At 35.9% G+C, this 7,094-nt stretch overlaps 1 protein-coding gene across 1 annotated transcript in view; it reads right to left on the bottom strand.

Annotated features, from left to right (window-relative positions):
* The window catches only part of LOC118277540 (uncharacterized), a 150,624-nt gene extending 146,827 nt beyond the window's left edge, over positions 1 to 3,797 (bottom strand). The window contains exon 1 of the mRNA XM_035596381.2: positions 3,260 to 3,797. The gene's annotated coding sequence lies outside the window, so the exon portion shown is untranslated. The remainder of the gene's footprint in view (positions 1 to 3,259) is intronic.
* Positions 3,798 to 7,094: the final 3,297 nt, after the last annotated feature.

A 7,094-nucleotide genomic window follows, 5' to 3' on the forward strand; every position in this document is an offset into this window, starting at 1 on the left:
GCTCCCAACTCAAAGAGAAAGTGTTAGAACACAAAATAATAATACAATAGTGCAACATTTGAACTCAACACAAAGAGGAGACGGCGAATTATTCAATTGCCGACCGTAAAGTACTTAGGATCCATCTGCACTGATCTATCAATTTGGTCGTTTCCGTGATATGAATAAAGATCAAAATTGTAGCAATTTTTGAATCAACACTAACAACGTGTGGTGCTCTTTTGGCTATGTTTATGCATCCAGGTCCGATTGGACTTGAAGACGGCAGGGGAGAAGTTACTATGTGATCCTAGGGAAACCAAGGTCAAATTAATGTTACAAGATAGTATCTGTACTTGTCTATGTTTTCACCACCTTTTGAGGGGGGAAAATCATCCAATGACTTCTCCCGCCTTGGTTGAGGTGTCAGACTCTTACTGACTAAAAACCACCCCGTTCCTTCTCCTGCTTTGAGCCGGAGCCCCGGTAACCTTTTACGTTGTCCGCAGCTCCGGATATGTTTTCACCACCTTGCGATTTCAATAGGTGCCTAAAAATGTACGATTGGATTTGAGACATGACTGCCTCGTTGGTCGAGTGGTCGCAAGTGGACAAGGGGTTTCGGGTTCGATTCCCGGGTCAGGCAAAGTATTGCTGGGCGTTTTTCGGTTTTTCGAAAAATTCTCAGTAGTAGCACGGAGACTGGAATTATGTCCAGTATATGGCAATAGGCTCACCCCCTATTACATGGGACTTATAATACAAATGGTAAAAAGTGGGTGTACATTATATAGCGGCATTACGTGTCGTAATAGGCACCTCTGCCTACACCTTCGTTGTAGTCTGTATGACATCTCCGTGTATTCGCTCCTCCATGAATTAAAGAGTCCCGTTGTGACTTGAAACTAGTAAGGCTTTTCATTTTTTAATTAATTTAGGCTTTTTAATTAATCTAGGTAGTATACAAAAACAATGATCTGAATGAATGTGATTAACATTAATCTATAACTCAGTCATTTTATATTACAATTTTTCTATTAAAAAAGCGCAACTAAATAAAACTTTTATATTTATGACGATTATAAAACTTAGAGTTTTACACAGTTTTTGTCTCTCACAGCTGTGCCCATATTAATATAATGTGTATTTATTTTTTAGTTACTAAAACTATTTTTCAATATTTCATTTTGATTTTTAAGTAATAAATAATGCTAATACCTACATCAATATTCCATAATATTAGTATTTAGATGGAATACATTAAAGTTGATCAAAGTTTGTCTCAATTCAAAAAGTGAGATAGACTATTTTTTTATAAAACTAAGTAGCTGTCACATTAAACTTAGTACTGTCTAAGAATCAATAAGTAGGTAATAAATGTGGAAACTTTTGATAAATTCTGAAAATATTTAACTACAAAACTTATATTTTTATGGAATAGGAGACAAACGAGCAGTCGCTTTTGGTGTACCAAAAGCCGTTTTAGAGTTGCTTATAATAAGTTACTCCTTAGTGCATCAGCTACCAAGCCCTAGATTTAGGGAGGGAAAATCATCTAATAACTTCTCCCGTCTTGGGCGAGGCGGGAGGGAGTGTCAGACTCTTACTGACTAAAAACCAACCCGTTCCTACTCCTATTTTTCTCGCCGGAACTCCGGTAAACCCGCTAGGTAGTCCGCAGCTCCGGAGTCGTTTAGTAGCTACAAGTAGTAATCAAGCAATCCATTTAGCCATAGTTTTATGACTCATGTTCAACATAAATGCCTCATAGATTGATGTACTGAATTTTCCATAGCTTGATTAAATAATAATATGTAGATATTTTGTTCATTAATATAATATTTATATTTATGGGCCTATAAGGAACATAGTTCAGTAGTTCAGTCAGTTATGTAAAGAAAAAATATTAGACACGTATTTTTTATTTTGTCATATAAGATAACATTACGGTACTTAGATAAAATGACTTGAAGTTGAGTGCAAGTCAAAGTCAAAATTATTTATTTCAAATAGATCGGGAAGGCACTTTTGAACGTCAAAGCAAATAATACAATATTTAAAAAAATGTCTTTATGTCGATCAGTCCTCCAGTCGCAGTTTTAACTGTACAGTTTAATCGTAAGGTGTGTAGAGCGGCATTATGTAAATCCAAATACGGGGTGTCTTGCTTATTCATGAAAAAAACTATAAAGCCTGACTGTCTAACTTTGCAAGGGCACACTTATTACTTTATAACGTATTTTTTATTTACTGGTGACCTGAGAACAGAATACCTAAAAATGTATTAATTTCATAATTTTTAACATAGAATTAAATTTTGTTTTTTTGATATAAATCTAAACTGACGTACACGTTTCTAGCACTAGGTAGCTAATAGTAACCTTTTTTTTCTTTCTTTCAAAGTGATACTTTCTACTCAAAATTGTACACAAAGTGGTAAATTCTAAACGTACATCAAATGTAGTAACTAACTTATTATTAGGTACTGTAAAGTCTAAATATTCTTCAGACGTCTATCAGATACCCAAAATTATCTACCTACTCTCAAAATAACAAAATCAGGACCCTTTAAAGAACCTTTTCTACAGAGACTATTGACTTAAAATTAAATGAAGGTAAGAAATTAAAACTAAAAATAGATTGTAGTACAAATAGAAACACGTAGAAATATTTTAGTGTCAATTATTTATTGCATAATAAGTTTTATTAGGTAACAGATACATATTATGAATATAATAATTTAATATAATGATTTAATATGTATACTAGTTGCAAATTCAAACCATGATATAGGTACGAATAAATGTTTTAATACCGAAATGTTATTTTATTCGTAAACATTTAAGATATACATATTATATACATATACCGACAATGTGAAACTATTTATATTATATGTAATTATTAAAATGTCGATGTATACCATATACTCAGAAATAAAATATGTCTATTCTATTCTATAAGTACGAAAATAACAAGGATGAAAAAAACATACCTAATCCCATTTTTTTTATAAGAAAAATAAAACTTAAACCATGATATAGGTACGAATAAATGTTTTAATACCAAAATGTTATTTTAATCGTAAACATTTAAGATATACATAAACCCAGATAATAAATAAAAATGAAAACACTAACACCATTACGTTTGAATTAAGAACAAGACAGATTGTATCCCAACGCATCACTGTCAATGTTACCATCCGAAAATCAACAGGTACCAACTAAAACCACGAAAACAAAACAAAATGGCTGCGTATAAATTAAAAACGACTTACCGGTTAAAAAATCCAATGAATAGCTTTAGAAAACACAATAAAACACTGTTATTTCACACAATATTTACAATGTTTTTGGTTCACAATAATATTTTCGGGGCGCGAGAAGACGCGAGACGCGACCGCTCAATGCCACAGTCTGGGACCGACTGACGGACGAATGGAGGAAAATTTATTAGCCAGAAAATTATGATACGAGAAAGATGAAGGGAAAGGGATTCTGTTGCCGCGTCCTTAGACGTGGTCAGGAAACATAATATCAATCATAACTTCACTGTTGTTTTTTGTTTACTCCAACGATGTATTAGTGGATTAAGATTTATTATTTTTAGGTCTGGAGAGTGGATAGGTATCATTTTTTCCTTTTTACATTAGGTTTTTTTTGTTGCGTGGGGTATACAGTACTTATCATTCCTTTAAGATTGCTGTAGACGTTTTATTCAACGTCACGCCTTTTATCCCCGAAGGGGTAGGCTGAGGTGCACATTACGGTATGTAATGCCGCTATACAATGTACACCCACTTTTCACCATTTGCGTTATTACCCGACTGCGCCAGAAGGAGGGTTATGTTTTTCGAGAGTATGTATATATGTATGTATAATTGTTTGGCACGCTCTGCAGCCAAAAATAATAAAAAAACAAAATGGCGGAATTTTGGCGACAAATTCGAATATTGCTCACTCTCTAGCCTGAACGAATCGATGGATTTCAGCTTGATAGGGGTCGTTTGATTCGTATTTTAAGTCCTATGTAATGGGGGTGAGCCTATTGCCATATACTCGTTGGTCGCGTGTTCGCAAGTGCGACTGGTGTCAAGGGGTCTCGGGTTTGATTCCCGGGTCGGGCAAAGTAATAGGTACTGGGCTTTTTTCGGATTTTCGAAACTATCTCAGTAGTAGCACGGAGTCTGGAAATGTGCCCAGTATTCGGCAATAGGCTCACCACCTACTAGATGGGACTTACAATCTAAATTGTGAAAAGTGGGTGTACATTGTACAGTAGCATTACGTGCCATAACGTGCACCTCTACCTACCCCTTCAAGAATAAAAAGCGTGACAATATAAAAAGTACATAGATATACATACCTACATAGTAGACGAGCTTAACTTAAACTTATTTTTTTACTTAAGTCGTAGCATTAGCAAGATCCTTTCAACATGCGAGGTTATTTCAAAATCTCAAGCTGTACAATACCAGTTTATTTTGGTCTCCCTCTGCATAATCTTTTAAAACATTCAAGGATCAGTTTATATTGGTTATGCATATCTTGATGTGTCGCTGTGTATAACTTATCTCAGCGTTTTCAGCTTTACCTTTACAACTGAAGCAACGTAGAGGTACCTTCATTTCATTAATTTCAACTCGGTCGAGAGGTTCTCTTGACTGAAAAGATTCTTTGATGCAATAAGTATCTTAAATTCATTCGGATCATCATGTTTCTTGTGAATTTTATTTTAAACTTGACTTGCTATATTGATATTTTATTTTCACTTGTTTTTTTTTAAACGTTGCCCCACACTAGGATTTTTTCCCGTGAGTGCGTTTACAAACATACAAGTTCACATACACATGACACCCAGACCCGACAAAGAGTTGCTCCATGCGGCAATCGAACCCACTACACGTTACACGACAGTGCAGTTGCCCAGCCACCGCACCAACCGTGCAGTCAGATTGTTGTTAAGATTATTATGGAAACATGTCAATTTTCTTGATTTGGTATTGTTAGAGGTTTCTATTTACCCGACTGCCAAGGAAGGGTTATGTTTTTCGCGCGTATCTTGTATGTATGAGCCTAATATTCTTTATTACCTCATTTCTTCGAAACGGCTTGATGGATTTCGACAATCAGGGCATCGTTGGATTCGTCTTAATTACCCAAGTGTTCTTATTGTGACGTAAAACAAAAACCAACATGGCGGCCGTGAGGCGCCCTAGATAGAAGTGAAAAAAAATTAAAAAAAAATATTTGCTACAATATGGGTATCAAATTAAAGAGCTCATCATGAGGATTCCAAAATGATATATCACTGACATATAGAAAAATAAATACTATGTGCAATAAGGTTCTTTATTATCCAAACTAAATACTCGTATAGGTACACGCGACGCGATTGACTAGCTGTTTCTGAACTGTCGTTTCGTGTCGCGGGTGAACTCTTGAGAAACACATAGCCGTATTATAACCAACTAAAAAGTTTTTATTGTAACTTTCGTGAGACATACTAAATTAATTATTATGTTATCGGCTTACTCACTAACTAAAAAGTGTTAAATAATAATAAATAAATTAAAAAACCCGACTGCATAAAAAACACTTTAAATAAAAACTGAAAAGTAAAAAACAAGCTTAGTCTAAAAGTGTAGATAGCAATGCTATTACCACAAAATTAAATAATTTCATAATCAATACACAAAAAATAATAATCTTATGCGAAACATAATTAAGTGTAACAGTCGGGACCCATTAAATAAACTAGACTAAAATCATTCAATATGGGTATTTTTGTGTATTGATTATGAAATTATTTAATTTTGTGGTAATAGCATTGCTATCTACACTTTTAGACTAAGCTTGTTTTTTACTTTTCAGTTTTTATTTAAAGTGTTTTTTTTATCACTGTATCACACAAAAAGCCTATAAATGGCCACTACTGACCAAAGGCATCTTCTCACACGGAGAAGGTTTGAGCATTGATCACCACGCTTGTTCAATGCGGGTTGACGATTTCAAATTTATAATTAGAAATTATAACCCTGGATGGAGTGGTAGCTAAACAATCTTACATATTATAACTCAACTATACAACTATTCACCAGTTTAAGTACTAAACTCATATTAATAATGTTTGTCATACCAATTAATACCTTAAATAATACGAGATGTTTTTTCTTTGCAAAGCAGCTCATTTGCTGTTACGTTTTTGTCTTTGACTATACATGCGTTAAAAAGAAACTGAAGGATAATATTGTGGCCCTGAAAAGGGCCTTTTGTTTCGATCCTAGGATCTAGAACAAGCGTTTCCTCGGCGGGATGTCGATAGGTTTACTGGCGTGGCACGGACGCCAATCCCAGGGCAGGGCGATCACCGGCGGCAGTCCAGTCACCCTATCGTCAATCCGCCGCTTCTCTACTTGTGCAAGACGCTGCCGTCTACGCTCTTTGTACAACTTTCGCCGAATATATCGACCAATCCGACTTTCTCTCACCTTGGTGACCATTGTGACCATTCTGGTGGCAGTCATTTTAATAATTGTTCTCGTGGTTGAGTATAATTTGATAGCACACCCGAGTCGCTTAAGTACTATGCTACGGTATCACAAGTAGCGGGTCGCTGAGAGATATTTCCACCAATCACAGGCGACTATATCTGTCTCGCTCTGACGGCCGCCCATTAGAGCGAGACAGACATAGTCGACCGTGATTGGCGGAACTCGCTATCACACCGACCCGCTACTTGTGATACCGTAGCATAGTACCTAAGCGACCCGGGTGCGCTAGCAAATTAACTTTATATCTCAGATTATTAAAGTCTACCGTAAACATCGCTTATCACACTATCGATATGGCTTACGGCAAAACTGAAAAATCTGGCCACACAGAGACCGCACTGCGTGCAATTTCCAAGTCCAAGAAGGGTTCGAGAGCTGATGCTAAGGTTGCACGCTTATCATCAGCTTTCGATAAATTGTTTGGTGATAAGGAGATTCCGAGAAAGATCATGCGATCTATCACCACTGGTTCCACTAAGCGTCCAGCGCCCCCTAGTGCTAAACATCCGCAGATATTTCCGACTGCAGAAATGCAGAAGGAATTAGATCTAGCTTACTC

Source organism: Spodoptera frugiperda, chromosome 10 (genome assembly GCF_023101765.2).
Source record: "Spodoptera frugiperda isolate SF20-4 chromosome 10, AGI-APGP_CSIRO_Sfru_2.0, whole genome shotgun sequence".
Classification (NCBI taxonomy): domain Eukaryota; kingdom Metazoa; phylum Arthropoda; class Insecta; order Lepidoptera; family Noctuidae; genus Spodoptera; species Spodoptera frugiperda.